Source organism: Bemisia tabaci, chromosome 2 (genome assembly GCF_918797505.1).
Source record: "Bemisia tabaci chromosome 2, PGI_BMITA_v3".
Lineage (NCBI taxonomy): Eukaryota > Metazoa > Arthropoda > Insecta > Hemiptera > Aleyrodidae > Bemisia > Bemisia tabaci.
In genome coordinates this window covers 48665425-48686794 of record NC_092794.1, presented here as the reverse complement: position 1 = coordinate 48686794, position 21370 = coordinate 48665425, and the positions used below count along the sequence as shown (strand labels likewise).

The window sequence follows — 21370 nt, the reverse complement described above, 5'->3', positions numbered from 1 at the left end:
TGATTGACCTCATTATTTCTTGCGTTTTTCCTCTTTTCAACAGAGTGAATCTATGAGGGTTCTCAGCAATTTGTCTAACAAGGTTTGAATGCGTAGGATCTGGCTGCGCAACAAGCAGCTGCAGTGGACTTTAACCATGATTGTGGTTATGCAAAAGAGTTGTGTTTGCCATGCTGTAGGAGTTTGTGGTTCAAATTTGAATGACGATACTTCCATTTTGCGCCAACCACCACTACCAAACCTCCCTTCGCTCCCTTCCCGTTGGGTGTGATTCAGGAACCCCATCTTTCGTTGTTCAACGGGAAAACCCCGAGCTTATTCGGGGCACTTTACTGTCAACACAATCAGCCAATTTTCCGCAAGAACCGATCAGTTGTTTCTTTCGGGGTCAAGGCCACACACGGGTGTTTCACGTGGGTTTCACGGGCGTTTCACGGGCGTTTCGCGGGGGTTTCGCGGGGGTTTCGCGGGGGTTTCGCGGGGGTTTCGCGGGGGTTTCGCGGGGTTTCGCGGGGGTTTCGCGGGGGTTTCGCGGGGGTTTCGCGGGGGTTTCGCGGGGGTTTCGCGGGGGTTTCACGGGGGTTTCGCGGAGATTTTAGCGGGCGGTCTCAGGTCATTCCGTCAACGATTCTTTGTCCGCGCACCTGTTTTGTCCTGTAGCTGACGTCCACGCGTAATATAAGCAACAGTGATTTGATCCAAGCGTTGACGTGAATTTTGACACGGAGACACCTTAATATTCACAAAACACACATTATATTTTTATTTAATACATTTTCCCCCCATCAATTTTTATGAGAATAATCTACGCAGAGTGTGCAAACATTTCAAAATTATGAGTTGAAAAACGCTGGCTCCGCGAGTTTAAATATCAGAGCCCAACACATAGCGGAGCAGCGCGCGGCGTGCTGCCAGCGCGACACGCGCACTGGCGCCTACAAACCTAACAGGGATACTTCACCCATTGCGCAATGCGTGAAGTATCCCTGTTAGGTTTGTAGGCGCCAGTACGCGTGTCGCGCTAGTCACTCTCGCCCGCCGCGCTGCGGCGCTTCAAGCAACTAGATCGCAACAGAGGTGTTGCACAGTATCATACGGAATTGAAGGCTCTCCAACGTATCAAAAATTACAGGTATCTTTAAGAGTACGGAGTTTTCCTGCAAAAAATCAAGATATACGGCACAAGAGAGTGGTAGTCCAAAATCACCAAGTCCTAGCACCCGTATTTAATAAAGTTTAGCATAATTATTTGAATTTCATTAGAGAAAAAATTCACCGATATAGGCAGCAGAAAACGTCTTGAGTATGCCGTAAGAAGTATTATTTAGAATCAAGAATAAAATAAACTTAATGAAAGCGGGGTTTTTGCTTGAAAGGGATTGGCTTTTCTTTTTACATGAGTATTATTCCTTTAACAAGCATTACTTTCTTAAGATTTATAAGGGAATCTTTCCGGTCGAGTAAATGGAGCATATTTTGGATTGATTCAAATCACCTTTTCCTCTGATGGAAGTTCAAAATCAGCAAAACGCTATAGAATTACAGATACCAGGACTTAGAAAGTTATTCTACTACGCTCACTTTTTGTCTTTCGTCAATCCATTTAATTTTTTGCGAGGGAACTTCTTGCTTTCAAAAGATGCCATCATTATGATACGTTGTGGTGCACTTTCAATTCGTTTGATACTGTTGCAACACCTCCGTGGCGAAATAAGACCCGAAAAAAACGGGTGTGGGACCTTAAACTACCTAGCGAAAAGAAGAACAGGTGCGCGGACAAAAAAATTGTTGACGAAATGTTCCTTATAACCCCTCGATGGAACTATTCGTATTCAAGGATGTGCGAGTTACATTTTCAACATAGAAGGCATTTCCCTTTTTATCAGCTCTTCAGAGATCCACGGGACAATTTTGCTTTTGCTATAGCACCGAAATAAAGGGGTACCTATTACAGGAAAGTATATAAACTTCAATCCTTACTTTATTTAAGACAAAGTATATACCGCTCTTGATTGTTTGGAAAGTATTAGACTTTCAATTGGACGTATTTCTGTCTCAAACGGATACTAAGCGCTAATTATAGTTCCTTTTGAGGAATTTAGATTCCCGGATAGCGGTTTGTCAAACGAAACTAAGCGCCATGGGAAAAGCAATGCGAAGTATAGGAGACGGAACGAGCCCGACGCCCGTTTCCTCCGCCAATCCAAGCCCCCCTCTACCTTATTCCTCCCCCTATGGCGCTTAGTTCCGTTTGATAGAAATACGTCCAAATAAAATCTCCCCAATGATGGCTAATGAATGTAGCAGTGATCTTAACTCTTTGGTATACGAGTATTTAGAATTAGGACAGAATTGCAAGACCAATTGCTCAACTCAATGATCATAAGTCACTAGTCGGCAAATTCCAGCTTAAACTTCCAGAAGTAACTTTCACACCATAGGGAAGGTATCGATGAAGGCTTTCTGGAATACATTATTTCGAAATGCGATTTTTCGATCAAAAACATCGCACTTACCCTCGCAAGCTGACGTATGGGTTGGCTTTTTTAAATGCTGTGCAGAAATTTTTTTTTCAAAAATCCTTCAGGCACAATTCACACTCTTTAAGCTTATCTTAAGTTGATTCAGCAACGGCCATAAAGGACCATTAAACGACATTCATTTTAAAGGTTAAGTCTCAGTCACACGAGTCGGGCAACAATGTATATGGTCGATAAAGACATGGCGCAAGATCAGAATTGCATGCCCCAAACAAAAGGAATGAAAGCGAGTCGTAAAAAGTTAAGGGTCTCCGAAAACGGCGCGCTCCGGAAGTGATCTGAATAACAACTTCAGCTCCTATGGAAATAACGCCTCAATCTCACACCAAAAAGCGTCAACGATTCAATGAAAGAGTAAGAAAACGTGAGGTGGCACATAGTTTCTCGACCTTCTCGGAATGTGAGGTATCAGTAAGATTGCCTCGCTATTTCAGCTTTTTGATTCGTAATCGATAGCACGTTAAGAAGTGAGTTATCTTTGAAGTATTTTCAGTCGTCGTCCAGGAATTTGGGTGGTATTTTCTGAAAGTCTTCTGGTGAGTGATCGATCGCTACAACTTGGAAGTTCAAAGTTCAGAGGCGACCGATTTGATGGTGGATTGATCAATCGATAACTTTTGAATTTGGGCATTTTTCTTAAGAATTTTCGAGTATCACAATACGCTGTATAGTGCGTCGGGTAGTGGTATACACGAAATTTGACCTACGCACATTTTGATTCAGCTTTAAAAGTACATTCCAGCAGATGACCGCAAAATGAAAAGCTAAAAAGTTATTCTCATAGTGGCCGGGAATCAGGTTCCTCCAAAGAGAGACTCGAAAAAATACCTGACGTAAATTAACAAAACATCCTGCGAACTGTCAAAAAATATCCTCGCGTAAGATTTCAATTGATTCATAGCTATTGTTTTTGAAAAACAAAGAAACAAACGCTAGAGATCTCACACACTTGAAAAAAATTAGCAAAATTATGTGTTTATTCATAGGTAGGTTTTCATACTCCTCTATGTGTGCAAACCTGGTCTTCGGCTTAAAATAAAAAAAAAAAAAAAAAAAAAAAAAAAAAAAAAAAAAAAAAAAATCTGCAAACGCGGGAAACTTGAAAAAGCGTGTTTCATAGTGTGCAGACTCCGCGCTGAGTAGTGGATTTCAGATTTTTTTGATGTGGGCATAGTAATTTTTTGCAAATTTACCTGTAAAAAGTAATTTACTTTGGCTTTATTTCTTGCTTGCAACAGACCCATGGTAGACTTAAAGAAATTTATTTTTTGCGGATTCATCATTGTATCGAAGATGGTTGGAAGCATCACGTGTTCCCGCTTGCGTCAAGCGTTCCGCCTTCAATATTCAGTGTAGGCAAAATGGGCACCATGGTGCACGAATAGTTGACGATACTGCGCCTTCCAATCCTTCCAGCAGACTATTTTGTTAAAAAATGGAGTGATGCGGTTCTAATTCCTTTTCAAGTTGAGAAACAGTTATTAACGCTAACAAATCAAAAGTTAGGCTAATCATGATTATTATTATTTATTAATTTTGGTTGTGCAGACAAGAAAAAGAAAGCACAAAAATTTGAGGTCGCTGTATCTCTTCAAAAGTTGGGCCATGGATTCAACTTAATTTGATCTTAGCTAGAAGTTCATCGGTCTGTTTCCTTTTTAATATTTATCGAATCATTTTATTAGTACATATCGAAGGCGGAAAGTCAAAACAAGCATTTTACCGTCAGAATTTCAATACAATGTAAGTAAGAACATTTGACTATTTGCCTTGGCATTTGACAAAATGCCTGATTGCCTATAATGCCTGCAATGTACGTTTATAATTATAAATTATGACGTAGATTGTAAGGGAAAAACAACTTAGCTCCTAGCCCTCACACTTTAGGTAAAACAACGCCAACTTAAGGCAGCAGGACTGGCCCCTAAGGCTGTAGGGCTTAGCCTTACTGACATAAGTTTCCGCTATTTAAGATGAAGTGTCAGGGCTCAGCGTTAAGTTATTTTTTCCGTGTGAAATACAGTATTCAGCATACAAAATACACGTTCTAACATTAGACCGACCGCAATTTACCTTGTTATACATACAACAAATCGCGTCTTTTGAAACATCTCGCTGTCCGGCTCCTAACGGATCGATCATACTGTCGCAGAGGTGGCGCATTGATAATATCAGAACAAGCGAAACGCGAGAAGTATAGTCAAATAAAATCGCTGCAGACAGTAATTAATATTATTTGTGTAGCGTCATCACGCCAAGTTCCCCGGCGCACAGTGGATCTGGTCAATAGGAGAGGTCGGACAAAATTTGGAAACTTTAAACGCTTATAACTCCGTTTATACGAAACTTTGAGGTTCTGAAAGTGGTTTCATTGGTTTTCTCGTGAAATTTTCTTCGAAAAGGACCCCTGAATATTGAAAATGTGACGAAATAAACATTAAAATTTGCAGTTACAGTCAAAACATTCATGTTCGACCTCTCTAATTTCACTCGATCCACTGTGCGGCGTTTCCAAAACGGCGCGACGGGACGACCGGATCGTCGGGGATATTCGGAACAATGTTAATTTTTGCGCGTTTATAATTAAAAGCGTTACGCTTCGCAAAGCAGCTTCATCTGCAACTTTCGCCCGACGTGTTCTTGTTCTGAACCGGAGATCGTCTATCGCTCCTCCGTCATAATCGCGTGCCCTCGTCTCTACGTGAGCCCCGGGAAGCATGGAGTCGTATGCAGGATAGAGCTCATGTGGGAATTGAGATACGCCCTTTTTCGGGGAAGGCGGGGGGAAGGGTTGGATAGCAGAGAGAGGGCTTGAATACACACCTGCTCGTGACTGAATCTGCATAAGAGAACTCCTGAAATACACGACCGTTCTCGGCGATCAAATTAACCTCCCTTGGAAATTTCCTCCTCCTTACTGTAAGCTAACTTGGCACCGAATATTGCAAACCCGCTTTAATGCGCGAAGAAAAAAACGCCGCATGAACGCTCACAGGTTGACAAATTTATACCGGTAGAATATCAAGGGTGGTCGTTCCTTGAGCGGCCTTTCTATAGTAAGCCACATATGGATTGCATTTTGCAAACAGGAACCAAGAGCATTCCAATGTTGCTAAGATTGTGCTACTTTTGTTACCTTGCAAGTATAAAGTGATCACCTAAACAAGATTTATCTTTACCCCCAATGAACTATGAATTCAAGGACGAAAATTACCTTTGTAAATTAAATGTTTAGCATGATTTCAATAATTTTTTGCAAAGAATGTAAGTTGCACAATCATAGTAACATCAGAATGGTCTTGGTTCCTTTATGCAAAATGCAATCCATAAAATTTACGGTGTGGTAAGAAATTATTAGGGGATTCCTTAACATAACACCATAAAGGAAGGACAATTTTAACGAATCTAGAGTATAATTCAGAAGTACATCTCTAGTAATGGGTCCTTAAAGGTGGTTGCAATCATTTACCACTAAAAACAATACAAAATACTAAAAATAAATATAACTTGCGAAATTAGTAAATTTGAAGATTGGTTTGCACCTACCTTGGAATTCGTCAAAACCGTAGAATTTTTTTCTCGTATTTTAAATTTTTTGTAGCGGCGGATCAATCACTTGTAGAGGCCATTTTCCAAAGTTAAAGTTATAGATTTTACTCAAGACTCGGTGAAACTATTCTTTTTATGATTAAATTTTAAGGATCTCCTTAAACGCCCCTTAATTGCAGCGCTGGGTGCAGAAAGGGTGCATTTCTTGGTTGCGATGTCTCAGAATCTCTGTTAACATTTCGTCCACTATAATTAAAGCAAATGCATTGAATTCCTTAAAAATTTCAGAAAATTAACCCGATAGTTTCCTCTCTAAAATATAAATTAGCAGTGGAGACTTTGAAACACCGCAGCCAAGAAATACCCATTTTGCACCCAACGCCTCAATTACAGTGTAAACCATATGGGGCATCCTAAGGAAAGGATACGACCCTTATTCTAAAAAATGTAATGAATATTTTCCTTTGAAATTTGGAGATAAACTAGATCAAATTGTGCAGGAATTACTCCGAGACTTTAAACGCAACAAAATTTGCGAGGATTCGAGGAACGCTGGATTTTTTTCAGAGGAGATTTGGCAACATTCGGACGTGAATGCGGCGTTTTCCATGATCACACCAAAACTACCCCCTCTATTTGTTTGCTTTGTCACTCTCGGCATATGCTCGTGTAAGTACCTCGGGTATTTTCTTCGGGTAAGGTAATGAAAACTTGGTTTGATCTCACACACCGATAAAAATAAAATTTTAATTTTCTAGGACAATTTCCTCCTGCAATCTGAAAATAAAGGGCAGTGTAGTAAAATTATGGTGTCTAATGTCTGACAAAAGAGGCAATTTTTAAAATTTGCAATTATTTTTATATTAAGACATAGGTTTTTGAGGAAACGGGTCTGTTGAACGGAGGAGATGCAGCCAAATAATTATACTATTTACTACAGTGGCGTGGAGTGCTATGCGATATATCGATTGTTATGTCATTTAAACCTATGGAAAAGGATCGATAAACAGGGTGCCCGCAGCGAACACCTTAATAATCGATTCTTTTCCATAGGTTTAAATGGCAGAACAATCGATAAATCGCAATCCACGCCACGCCACTGATTTACGAGTAAAATCGCACGAGAATAAGCTGCTTTTCTTCGCAATGTATCAATCAATGTACCTGATCGTGTGTGAGTGGACGAGATAATTACTCCGTCTTTCCATCAATTTTTGAACGATTGAACAATTTCACATTAAGTGCAAGTATATCGATTTATCGAGCTGGGAATCAATTTAAAGGCGGAAATTCTGGAACGGAAGGCGCCAGGATTCTAATATTACATTGGCAGAAGTCGGAAACACGATTGTCAGTCATCCCGGGGCGCGCTTGTCATATCTTTTCAGCGGCAGATGTTTCGTTTCGATGCCTTTTCATTTCCAGAAGAGAGAATGAAAATATGCTTTTTATTGGCACTACTGAACAACAGTAGCCTTTCGATATCCGATAGAACTGTCCATTGACGCTTAATTTAAGTTGGCGCGTATACACGTCACTGTCAAACTAAAATCAGTGAGTGTGTCGAGGAATAAAAGTCCTTAAATAATTATAAACTTCAAAGAGTCAATGTTGCCTTGTTGTAGAAACTTTAAAAACACTGTAAAAAATTTCGGCGTGAAATTCTGTGCCGAAGCTATGTTAGCGCCCAAAGCCCTCGAGTGATATTAATGCAGAGCGGAATCTATTCTACTTCACGCATTGCGTCAAACGCAGCAAGGTCGGCTCGGTCTACGTGGAATGCATTTTAGCCCCTACAAGACCGTGTGAATACTTCACGCATTGCGCCAAACACTGCACGGTCCGCACGGTCGGCTCGGTTGGATTGAGGCGCATGTTAGCGCCTTCGAGACTGTAGGAATACTTCACGCGTTGCGCCGAACGCAATGCAGTCGGCGTAATATGCGTATCGATGGCTAACGAACAACACCGCCTATCTGCAAACGCACGAATTTGTATAGCAAAGAGAAAAATTCGCCATTTTTGTCATTTTGAGGTTAGTGTAATTTTTTCATACATTACACCTTCATTGCAACGCTCCCCCGCAGGATTGAAAAAAACTAAAATCATCAGCTTGCGTACTTTATACTGGAGAATGCGGCAAAGTCGCTAACACATTTTTGCCAAAATTTTCTAATTGGCGGTATAGGTATTGTTCATTAGCCATCGATATTAGTACCTACAAGACTGCATGCGTACTTTACGCGGTGCGCCTACACCAAGGTGTGCGCGTTATCGTTGAATATTCGTAATCGAAATCCACCGCCCCTGGTGTGCAGTATTTCTGACCGGCGTATACCGTGTGTGACAAACACCAGTGTCCGCGCAAATATATAAATAAATAATAAATAAATAAATAAATAAATAAAAGTGAAAATGTTGTGTTAAAAATAGTGATGTTTCTTCTCCTGCAAATAGGAAACCTCGTCTTCATACCCTAAGCACAGTTTTACTCTCTGCGATTAAATTTGAGGTGAGTGCGTAAAAATCAAACTATCTGTTATAACTATCGGTTATATCAGCCGAAAGAGGCCGGTCCCTTCAAGGTTGTTATATTCGATTTCCACCGTATTACAATTTATTCTTTTTTCGAAAAGTCGTAACCTTTTACGTTGCTGATTTCACTTCGCACTCATATCACTCGGGGTTTTCGTGCGCTACATAGACCCCGGCACCAAATTTCACTCCTCAATTTTTAATTGAGAGAAAACTGAATTGATGCGTTTTGACATGCATCCTAGGGAAATTTCATATCTATAATAACGAAAATCCTTTTCAACGAAGACATCAATCTTTCATTACGAGTTCTTTCACTCTGTGGTCCTTCATTTCGTTCATGGTCACGATAATGCTTGCATACTTTTGGAAAAAGACAGGACGAAAACGGCTTTTTTCCACTTTTTACTCCAGACAAAGATAAAGAGTTATTGAAGTAAATAAATTAATGATAGTTGAACATTTTTCCCTCGGCATCAGAGAGACAAGAAATAGAAAAATTCATGACAAAAACGTCGAGAGCTTCAGCTTACGAGGGATTGAATTTTTCTTGACAAATTATCATGGATCTGTCGTATGACGATCATAAGTAGGTACACACAATTTGAGGAACGCAACACATTCGAGCGCGAGGAAAGGTTAAAAAGTGTGAAGAGAAAAAAATAATTTATCTGGGCGAGAGACTTGTGGAATAAATTCAGTAACCGTATTCATAATAAAGGCTGCCTCGACACGTGTAGAAAATATTAATATTCACGAGAAATTTCAAAGGTGTACGAGTAACAACTCCTACATCTTCTCCCCACCTCGATCTCCCCTCGTCAACCCCGTCCCGATCAAGCCCTTCTCCTCCTGTCGTTTCTAAAAAAGAAAAATGTAGGTCGTTTAAGTAGAATGTCGCGCGAGCTTATGCATAGGGTGCCTCGAAATATCCTCACCCGGAAACAAAAGGCAAGCACGCGAGAAGGCTACAACACAACTTTGCTTACATCAATGCGGAAATTGAAATCTGAGATTCTGCGTGTGATATCCATGTGATCGTATTCATAGTTGAGCTATAGATAGCCCCTCTCCTTGAGAGCTCCAACATGGTTTACGTCAAGATAAAGGGCAGTTTAGGGGAACCCTTAGATTATCATCATTAAAAAGATAATTGAGGGAGGACAAGGCGCATAAGTGCACTACCAGTTTTAATACATATTCTGAGAAAAATTCGCTCCCAAATTACAATTTTTAAATATCAAAAAGTCAGTATGAACTTTCTTTTCGCCTTAAGGATCCATGGAATTTTGAAACTTTGAACACGTTTTTCTCAAAATAGCAAAAACTACACCTATGCGACAAGCCCCTCAATTCTGACAGACCTCGAGCAAAATTTAGCAATACAAAATTAAGAATTAGATCCATGCAAAGGATTACTATGAATTCCAACTTCAAAGAATAAAAAATGCAAAAGAAAACCAAATGCAAGTTTGGTAAATTTTATTAGGTCGTAAACGGAGATACATGGTTTTGCAATTTGGCCATCGATATGCACTTCGATGAAACAATTGTGTGGCAAAATCAAAACCGTCAACCGTTACTCTTTTTTCAAGTTAATTAAGATACATGTACGTCACAATCACTTCAATTTCTAATGAATTATTCTCAAAAATATTCCGAAAAATCTCGCTTTTTACTAATTTCCAGATCCAAATCTGAATTTTTTTTTTCCGACTTAACCGGCCCCTCAGCCAAACAATATTCTCGAAATTTCATCATAACCAGTTTTTTTTTTTTTTTTTTTTTTTTTTTTTTTTTTTTTTTTATATATATATATTGGCTTACGTAGAAACATGAAGAGACCGAGGAAGATTTCGAGGTAAGCAGATGTTTGTCATAACCGTGGTTCAACTCAACGAGCTTTCACTGTACTTTATAATTCAGCAAAAGAAACATCAAAATTTGCAGTTTCAGGCAAAAATCTTACGACCGATCTCCACTAATGGCTCGTCCCACTGTATGTCGGTAGATAGTTTACATAATTCTCGTAGGCCGTGAACATACGAATGGTTATTGGGACACGCTCGTTGAGAGTAAGTTTGACTCGCCTCCCCTACCCCCCCCCCCCCCCAACTCCGATCCGCTGCGAGAGGAAAATGGAAAATCTGAACCTCGTGCCCCATTGGGTCCCGTCGCAATGGCTATAAGTTTAATTCGATGGTGGGACACATGTCCAATTTTGAGAGGAGAGGCCCCGGTCCCCGTCTGGAAATTGGGCGAGTCAGAATGGAGCGGGCTTTCGCACTTTGAGACAGACACCCGCTCGTCGAGCGCGCGTTTATTACAGCCATCTCCGCCTCCGTCGGCGTCATAAATATGAAAAGAAAGTTTAGCCAACGCGGGTGGTATCCTCCCGCGCTAAGGAGAAAGGTCGTATGAAAATTCGCACCTTGCCGAATTTCTCGGAGGAGCCGTTCGAGTGTTACAATGGGCCGACGCACAGTGGATCGAGTCAATTAGAGAGGTCGAACATGCAAATTTTGATGTTTATTTCGTCATATATTAAATTTCGAGGGATGCTATTGGAAGAAAAGTTTACGAGGAAGCCGATGAAACCACTTTCAGAACCTCAAATTTGTATATGAATTGAGTCATAAGTGTTTAAAGTTTCCAAATTGTGTCCGGCCACTCCTATTGATTCGAACCACTTTGCAACACTTTGACCCCCATCCACTCTCCTTCTTGTAAAGCACCTGTATAACAACTTCTCATCCGTTGGAATTACATGAGAATAGATGGACCTCCGTTCCTTCGTATACTTAGAACTAAGCGGAGAAGGCCTGAAAAATATAGCAGAAAAATGTTATTTTACTTGAAAAACTTTAGTAATATTTTTTTCCTTAAAGTAGGAGAATGATTTCATAAAACTGGGGCCAAATTTTGTTGGTCCTCCCACCGTACTTGATTACACCTAGAACGAGTCTCTACTGCACTTAATATCCGGCTCGGTTCCTCTGGTTGGCAGGTAGTGCGTTTCGACTCATTGATCCATGTTGCAACTCCATGTGAATGAGCTGACGAAATATGGCCTCTGGGCTTTGCCCATCCCTCTTTTGCAGTATTCCTAAAAAATATTAATCTTGCGATTAATATTTTATGGGTGCTTTTCTTTTGGTTACATTGAGCAAATCTTCGGGTTGAAAATTTGCAACCGCGTAAAAAATTAGGCGCCTAGAAATACTTCACGCATTGCGCCAAACGCAGTGCGGTCGCTGGTCAGCGCCAAGCGTATATTAGCGCCTACAAGAGTGCAGTGATACTTCACGCATTGCGCCTAATACAGTGCGATCGTTGGACTCGACGCTGCAATTGCAAGTGTCCCACAGCACACTATACTTCTTTGATCATTCGTGAATAGGGCATTGGTGATCGTACAATCCGCTAGCCTCTCATAAGTCATAACCTCCAATTCACATGGAGAGAAACAAGGATATATTAGTTTAGAAAGACACTTTCCCTATCCCATTTATCTCACAGTAATGCAAGATTTCGGTCGATTTAACCCAAAATTTGGTCAATCAACCAAGTCTTATCGGTCTGTCAGACCGAGAAAAATTACTCAAAGTAACCCTAAACACGAGAATTGTTAATTGTGTAGATGCGACAGGTTCCCTAGACGTGGGAAAGCTTATAATGAGAGTGTTCATATCGTCAACCCTCCGACGTAAAGACATATCTCAATTCCCACGTGAACCCTGTTTTACATATAAACCCATGCTTCCTGGGGCTCATGCATTAATCGAGATGCGACGTTATGACGTGACGCGACGACAGTAGTGTATAGCCGAGGGCGACACGTCAAGCCCTCAAGAACGCTCCGTTTGAAACCCGAAACAAAGGGGTAGCAAGATGGGGCGACCCCGGCACCCGGGGGGCTATCGAAAGGCGGGAAAATCGGCGGGAAAATCGGAAAAGCGGCAACGCAAAAGGTAAGCTCCTTTTCCGGTGTGGCGCGGTCCGCGGCCCTTTGTCCGAGCGCCCGCCGACAATTTGTCACGAGGGCGTCAAAAAGTGAGGTTCCGTACATTCCAAGGAAACCCCGGCCCTGGCGGGAGACCGCGCGATCCTAATGTGTTAATTAATTAATTTCCAGTCCCTCATTTATCACGCGACAAGTTAAGTCTCGCCGTTTGTTATTGCCCCGCTCAAATTTTCTCCCCTTTTTCCGATCCCGGCCAATCCCTTCCGTTTTGTGCGTTTCGACTGTGCTTTTTTGTCTGTTGATTTTATGGCTTTTTTACTGTGGTGAGACGGACAGTCAATTATTGACAAAGGGCAGATCTTCCGTGCAAAGGAAAAACACCGTATGAACATTCGAGGCTTGCCAAATTCCCTCGGTTAAATATTTATCCAAGAGAATTTTTGAAATTCAATTTTCAGGAACTGTAGATGAAATTAGGAACACAATTATCTGAAAAATTGGAAGAAAAATCGTCTTAGGTTTACCGGGAAATTATTGTTTTATCAAAGAAAATTATGCAACGCTAGAGAGTCTATAAGGCGTTTTTCCTTGGCACGGCAGAAATGCATATGAGGACCTTTTTCGGTCCTAGGGCCGCGTAGTGTTTATATAGGACATGCCCTCTAGTTTGCTCTGTACAGACTCCGGCTCCAAATTTCACTCCTCGATTTTTACCAGTGTATATCGAGCACTGGAAAAAAAAAAAAAAAAAAAAAAAAAAAAAAAAAACACACATTAGATCTAGATGCTGTTCGGGAATGGGCGTCCCGCTACGTGAAGATGGCACCCTTTATACTCTGTGCTTTGCAAATATATCATTGGGATAAAATAAAAAGCCGCATGCATAGTTAACAAACGTACCTGCACGATGATTAAAACTTGGGGGCAAGCGTAAGTCATTGACGCCGAGTTCCGTGCAATATGCATTCATTAGATTTTCCAATCAGAGAGGCTCAGGGCCCGGGGCCCGTCTTAAGGAACCAACTTGCGGAGCTCGTTCCGCCAACTCGGGTCTCAAAGTGGCACGAGACACGAGCGGAAGGGAAAAGTTTCAAACTCTCAGATAAATCAAAATTACGATTAATCCAGCGGCATGGGCTCTGCCGATTCAGAAGCGGAGACCTAGCAGTTCAAACGCAAGCCCTGCAACTTTTTTCATTACACCGCGGACTCTCATCGTCGCAGGAGAGCAGTTCCGGCTCAGGAAGAACCACGTATGATCATTCAAATGTTGCCGAATTTCCCGCAGTAAAATATATACTTCACCTCGGTAGCATAGATTGCAATAAGTAGCAATTACATGAAAAATTATTGCAATCCCAATGATTGTTGTGTATTTTGCCTAGCTCCTATTTGAAGGGGCCCCGCATTTATTGAAGCTAATAATAAAATTGAAAAAAGTTGCAATTAGTCATTGCATTGCATATTGCATATCTTTCTGACACATGGAGCTCATCTTGTTGATGGTTTTAAATTGGTATACATCGACTAAGTGATTTAAAAATATTGCAATTTGATGGTTAAAAATTAAGATTTCATTGAAATAAAATTGCGTTTTAATTTCAATATTTTCGTTGCCCTGTGCTACTTGGGTTGAAGAATGTCATTCATATTTTTTCTTGACATTCTCAAGTATTTCAGATTGAATTGCTGCCAAAATGGTCTAAAAATTTGGGGGGAAAATACAAGAGAGCCCCGAATATCCGCGGTTTTTTCGGTGACTTTGGCCCAAAAAAGCTGCAATTTTATTTTGTAAAAACATTACTTCCAGAAATTATTTTGGGCAAAATAACTACTTTGGGGTAAATGTGTTCATTTTTAACTAATAATTCTTAGTAAAATAAAGTAGAGTCTCGATTATCCGCGCTCTGGATTATTCGCGGTTTTTCCGATAACTTTGGCCCAAAAACGCTGCAATTTCATGGCGCCAACTTCTATTTAATAAATTCTTACAAAAATGATGTTGGGTAAAATAACTCCTTTAATTTAAAATGTACTCATTTTTAAGTAATATTATACACATCTGTCTTTTATTAGACAATTGTTTGATAGATTCTTAAATATAATAAGATCTTAAATTTAATAGATATTCCAAAGTAAGGCATTTTCAATCACTTTGCTTGGAAATATCGTTTAGTTTTGGATTATTTTGTGAATGTTGCTCATTCGTGGAAGCTCCGGCTCCAATCAACGCGGATATTCGAGACCCTACCTCATCGAGAATTTACCCTGTGAATTCATTTTTATCGAAGGAAATATGGCAACATCTGAGGGCTAATACGGCGTTTTGCCCTTAGTGCGGGAGCGTTGATGTTGCAGGGCTCCGCGCGCAAATGAGAAGGAGGCACGGTTGAAATTGGCACGGTGCTCGCTGGAACCGGGTCTTGATGAGGCCCTGAAATTCTCTTAGATCTCTCCGCATAACAATTCCGCATTTAGTTCAGGCCCTTGAATTTGAAACTTCTCTCGCTCCACCTGGGACACAACGTACTTTTGCGCCAACTACACAGCCTCGCAAAGAGCTTTTCCAAAAGGCCCTCCTCCCATTTTTTGGGAGGGACCTGGACATAGAAGCTTCAATCACTAACACTTCAATCCAGTCACTAATGAAATAAAAGCTCGTAATAAGGAGAGTGTCCCTCATAATGTTGAACTTCCCATAAGTAGCGCGGTACAACGATAAAACATGCAAATGAAGAGCCTGTCAAAAATAGGCCCCTTTTTGAGAGGAACTCACAGGGATTTTGTTCAAACGTGACTTAACCGATACTTTATGATGAGAGAATCCTCCGGTGAAAGTTTCAGATTGGGTTCAAAGCTCGTTTCGGCAATACAGCGTTGCAAAGTTGACATTTTTTACGATTGGAAAATGCAAATATTTTTAAATTGAAACTTCATTTGAAACTACAACTTTAGTTGATTCCGTTTTAATTTCTGAGGAACGGAAACACCAACTAGCAATTTTTGGCTTCAGAAAAAAAAGCTGGATCAATTAAAGTTTTTTCAACCAAGGAACTTGAAAATATAGGCATTTTCTAATCATGAAAAATGTAAACTTTGCAACGTTTTAGTGCAAAAAACAAATAGCTTTTACCCCAAGCTAAAATTTTCACTGCAGTACTGTCTCATCATGAGGTTTCGTTTAAGCCGCATCAGAACAAAATCCCTGAATGCCTGCTAAAAGGAGCACAAAAATGGCCGTTTAATGAGGCTCAAGATTTCAAGAAAACCTACGCATGACTTGCCTCAAAAGTAAATATTTTTTAGAGGGGATTTGGCATCATTTAAAATCCTCATACGACGTTTGTTCTCAGCACGGCAGAGCGGATGGCCAACACGGCTCAAGAAAAAATCTAGTTGTATCTCTCGTTTGCCATTCAGTCCAGTCGTTATCACTGAACGGAATTGGACATTTGGGATTCAGGCACATTTGAACGGATTGTTTCTGAAAGGAAACACGTCCATTTTCAGATGAGCTCCAAAACGCAATTACTATCATACACCCCAAGGCTCATCTAAAAATGCACTCGTTCCCTTTCCGAAACAACCAGTTCATTTCCGCCCGAGCGTGGGTCCATCACATACATAGTAGGGCGACGTCTCGCTCGCGGAGGTCGTTGGTGGACACCCAGTCCACAATTTCATACGTGAAGCGGGATTTTTATTATTAAAATCCATCAAAAGTGGAAGAGCTCGAATATAATGAAAAAACACCGGGTTTGTATTGTTGGCCAACTATAAATTACGGAACACGCTATGATGTGGTGGAATAGCTGCCCGGGCGTGATAGCGAATGAGCGAAATATTAGGATTCACTTTTCTTCGTGTTGCTGAATTCATTCACGCTATTTCCGTTTAAACAAAGACGAAATGTTTTGGAAACCCCATTCTGATGTCAAACTTCTGCATGTGCAGCGGTATGTATAAAGTAGTCATGTCATAATAGGAATATCAACGGTTTTTGGGGGCAGTCACGTAAAATACCTGAATTGGGAGGGGGGGGGGAGTCTGAGCCTGCCATAAGGTGCGATATAGGTACAGGGGAAGAGCGTTCAAAACTGAGTTAGTATATTGCTGGAAAGAGAGTAAAATTGGTTTTTATCAATTAAATTTGGCAACGCCTGAAGGTTCATACGGCGTTCTTTCTTAACATGGCAGAGTTAGAGCCCCTTATTTCACCCCTTATTTTCGCCCTTAGTCTATGACCACCTCCTACTCCAACCAACAGAATCGCTCTTATTTCCCGGCGTTTTCCTTGTCTATCGCTCTGTCTATCCTTTCAATAATAAGCCTGCGGGTTGTTTCAAATTTGAAGCTGTTGTGGAGAATCATAACGTCGAATGAAACGATCTGCGACGAAAGCACACAGGTATGCCGCAGACAGACCCGCAGCGGCGCCTTTTAATAAAAATTGAGCGGTGCGAGGAATTTTTCCATCATTTCTCCCGGAAAAAACTGGGGTTCCACGAGGCAAAAAAAGGGAAGTGTTGAGGTTATCTCCAAGATCTAAACTCGGAATTTCAACTGGTATTTGACATATTGACGTTTTATATGCCGCGCTAATAATATCCTTACAAGCGGGCGGGTATAAAAAAAAGGCGTGATAAATGACAAACTGTCATCAGATAAAAAAAAACTGCGCGTGGGGACGAAATAATTGAAAGAGCGGTGAAAAAATCCGGCAGGTCGATTATGGTGTTGAGAGTGGGGGAGTCGGAGATTGTGAGCCTCGGGTAGGTTATGGTGGGAGGGAAATATACAGGGCGGCAGTGGTTATCTATATCTTGGATTCCCGTGACTAAAAAGCATAGCTTTAACATAAAAAATCTGTCAAAGCTGGAAAAAATGGCCGAAAAACATTTACTTTAATTGAACAAATAACTTTTTTTTTATTTGAAGAAAGTTTTTTTGGCTCCAAAATCAAAATTGCATGAATGCACATTTAGATTTTTTCTCTGCATGGCCAATTGAACCATGAGGCAGGGTTGCAATTTTTCGTGAAAAATAAAATTTTGAAATTTCACGTGAAACATTTCATGAAATTTTAGAAATTTATGAAAAATACTGAAAAATACCGGTTCCTGTTCATGTTTCGCAAAATGTAAAAATTGCGACTGTCTTCTTCTTTCGTGTAGTATTTGAGCACGGGTTGCATACTCTAACCCTTAAAAAATACGAAATATTTCACAGCCTCGTGAAATTTCATGAAATATTTCGCGGAAATTTCCAACCTTTCATATTTTTCATTTCACGCGTGCAACCCTGCAATGAGGGTAAGTACAACCCCTGACCGCTACGCGTCCCAGCCCCATGAAGGCGATTCGCGCCCCTAAACTATGACCCGCATCGTAGGCCCCCGTAAGTAAGTTAATCTAAGTGAAGAAGGCACATAGAGTCACTTTTGCCTATCTATAGCTACAAGAATCATAAAAATCGGCTGAACAGTGATTACAGCGAACTGTGAGAAAAAAATGAGCATTCATATTGTTTAACTGGGAGATTTCACAACTTTCATCACGCAAAAGAAGAAGACAAAACTGGGTTGTATTTCCAAAATCTGAATACAGTGTGCTCATCTGATGACTATCACCTGTCGACAGCCGCATAGGACAATCGGCTCTGTAGAAAAATACAACGAACAGTGAAGATAAATTAAAATTTCAGCGTATGACAACGATAACCGATCAGTGAATTAAAATTCCCACAGCCCGAGTTTTAGTCCAGTGCCAATTCGAGATTTCCTTCACCCATTGAAAAATATTCATCGGAAATCAAAAAAGGCATTTCAATTATTAGTTATCCATAAAAAAAGAAGGAAAAAAGTTACTTTTTTAAAAAAAATATTGCACCGGGGATGAAAGTTCTTCGAATAGAGCCACGGGAATGTTACGTACCTCTTCCATTTTGCGAAAAGCTTCAATTAAGACCGAGAGATGGAGAAATAATTGTCATCACTCTCATCACCTCCCCCTCCCCCCCCCCCCGCATCGGAAGTAGGAGCCGAAAACTGCGACGCAGTTCAAAGCGGGCCAGAATTCATCGCCTTGGCCGGGCCGAGCACTGTTCAAGTCTCATCAGATAAATTGCATTACATCTTCACCCGGGCCCCCGTTTAATTCCGTTCAATTAATTATTTCACAAATGGAATTTCTTGCCTCCCGCGCCTCCCCCCCCCCCCCCCAGCCCTCGGAGCCCCCAGACCGTCCGACCGACAGCCGACATTTTTAAGGCTTCCCTCTCGGCAATTTTTAAAAACTCGCGGCTTTTGTTTTTATTAGACGGCGAGGGCTCGGCCGAGAGGTGCGGAAGGCTCCCCTAGCCGACACGGCGATGTCTTCGTCGTAAATGATATCAGTAAAAAATGATGAGGTGCCGCCTTGCCAAATGCTCGCCGAAACTGCGCGACCCGGAATGGACCTGTGTATAGAGTCCCTTTCTATTGAGAGTAGAGACAATACGAATCCATTTCTGATAGGTTCCCGTATTTTAGGCCTCCATAGTGTCACATTGTAGATTACAGAAAGTAAGTAAGATAGGTAACAATTTAATCAGCCCAAAATGTGTAAATGAAATGAGAAGAACACGGGGTACAGGCTGAACATAAGTAAGTAAGTAAGTAAGAACAGTAGAGAAAAGATTACATTTTCACCAACTGCAAAGATTATAAACTGAAATGGACCGGGGAATCGGGGGCACGGCGAGGAACGAACGGAATGAGAGAGGGAATGGAGATAGGAATTCGAGAATGAGTTGATCAAAGATTACGAAAAACGTTAAATTTGTGTAATCTTTAATCCCGTTTGTAACATATCTATAAACAACATTGTCTCAACTCTCCCTGTCTCAACTCTAGACCTGTGCGAATTCAAGCCTCCTCCTGATACATGTTTCTTCACCAGAATTTCACACAGAGCAGAATTTGTGCCACGAAAATTACTAAAATTAACTCCCAGCCAAGATACGAACATTCATATTAGGCATTGGTTTGAATTTTCCGCTTACATGAAAAACCGTAGTCCACTTACATTGAGCCGAGTTGATTTAGTTGGGTTCGGTTGGGTCACGCAACTAAACTAACTCTACGGCAATGCGTGGAGTATCGCTGAAATTGAAGGCGCGTTCGATTGGAAAGTGCGCTACTTGCTTCTCACGGCGCGGCACTCAAATGATCTCATGTTTCTGAAACTGTTATTAAATTACTAAAATTAACTCCTAACCAAGATAACAACGTTTTTTTATGCATAAATTCGAACTTCCCGCTCTAGGGAGAAAACGCTCTCTTCTTGAGTTAAATCGCACACTAAACGTTACCGTGACAGTCTCTAAGATATGAAAGTATGACAACCTCAATCTTGACGCTTTGGCTCAGCTATAGCAAGTTGTTTGCACTTTGAACAACATAGGGTGGGAAAGGAACAATGCTTGATTCAGAAATCTGCAAAAACCGTTGCAGCACGTGATTTGACTCACGTAGAGTATTGTTTTTCCTTTGTCCCGGCAATCACTAATTCCCCGTAACCGATGTAAACTAGAAATAATGATATCTTAGTAAAGAGTTATTTTAAGAGTATCTTAGTAAAGTAATTTTCTTGGCGCTGCTCATGTTCTGCGTGAAATTCCGATTAAGAAACTTGTTTCGGACTGCTTAATTTTGTTGTTTTTCTAGTGGTCTATTCGTCCTCCTCTGCTCTGACGCAATGTTGTAAACTAAACGCTTCCAAAACTCGAATGAGCTACTAAACAAGGTGTAAATTTGAGCATGACGATAAGATAATAACGTTTCTGGATGCACCAATTCAAACTTACCGCTCTTGAAAGAACCATCATTTACTTGCCTTCAATCGCACACTAAACGTTACAGTAACAGGCCCTCGACAATATGACAACCACAATCTGGGCCCTGCAGTTTAGCTTTAGTTGATTGTGCACTTTAATACGTTTGGAAGTTTTTGATAAAGAGAACCCCTCAATTGTCAACAGTATTTAAAGATTAAGAAAAGTTTTTCAGAAACACGAGATAATTTCCAACCAGATCACCGCCGCGCGTTGAGAAACAAGCAGCGCGATTCTCAATCGAACGCGCCTTCAATTTCGGTGATACTCTACGCATTGCCCAGGAGTTAGTTTAGTTGCGTGACCCAACCGAACCCAACTAAAATTAACTCGATTGAATACACCGAAAAAAAAGTTATGTTGCTATATCATTCTGGGGTTCAAAATTATATCTGGTGAGTATTTACGTAAAGAATTAATATTAATTCATAATAATTGTATAACAATGAACCAGAGTCCAGTGGACTGAGTGATGAAACTGATAGACAAAGCGATAAACAAAGAGGAATGAAAGAATGAATTTTACCGAGATATGGAGGAGCGGCAACTCCTGCGGTCGGACGTTTTTATTGTTCGCCTCGTCGAAAATATACGCAAGCAACCGCACGGAGTTGGAGGTGATGGCGGCTGTAAATTTTGGCCGTTTGATCTTCATTTTACCGCGACGCGACGCGCGCCGTGCTGGAAAGTGATGAGAGGGCTCATAAAGTTATCCTTCATCTTGATCTGCCACTGCAATTTCATTGATTTGTTGCGGGGGCACCGAAAACAGTGTTGAGTCAAGCAGTTACACCTTTATTTGCCTTTTGTTGAAAGAGGTCTACTTGTCTGGCAGAGGAATTTTCGATATATTTTATACCTGGGCTGTTTTTTTAGGTGAAAAATTCGTAGTTCTATATCTGTTGCCGAA

General features: G+C 40.9%; 1 protein-coding gene across 1 annotated transcript in view; it reads right to left on the bottom strand.

The window, feature by feature from the left end:
* The window catches only part of SK (small conductance calcium-activated potassium channel), a 398226-nt gene that overhangs the window by 317784 nt on the left and 59072 nt on the right, over positions 1–21370 (bottom strand). The gene's annotated exons all lie outside the window — the stretch shown is intronic.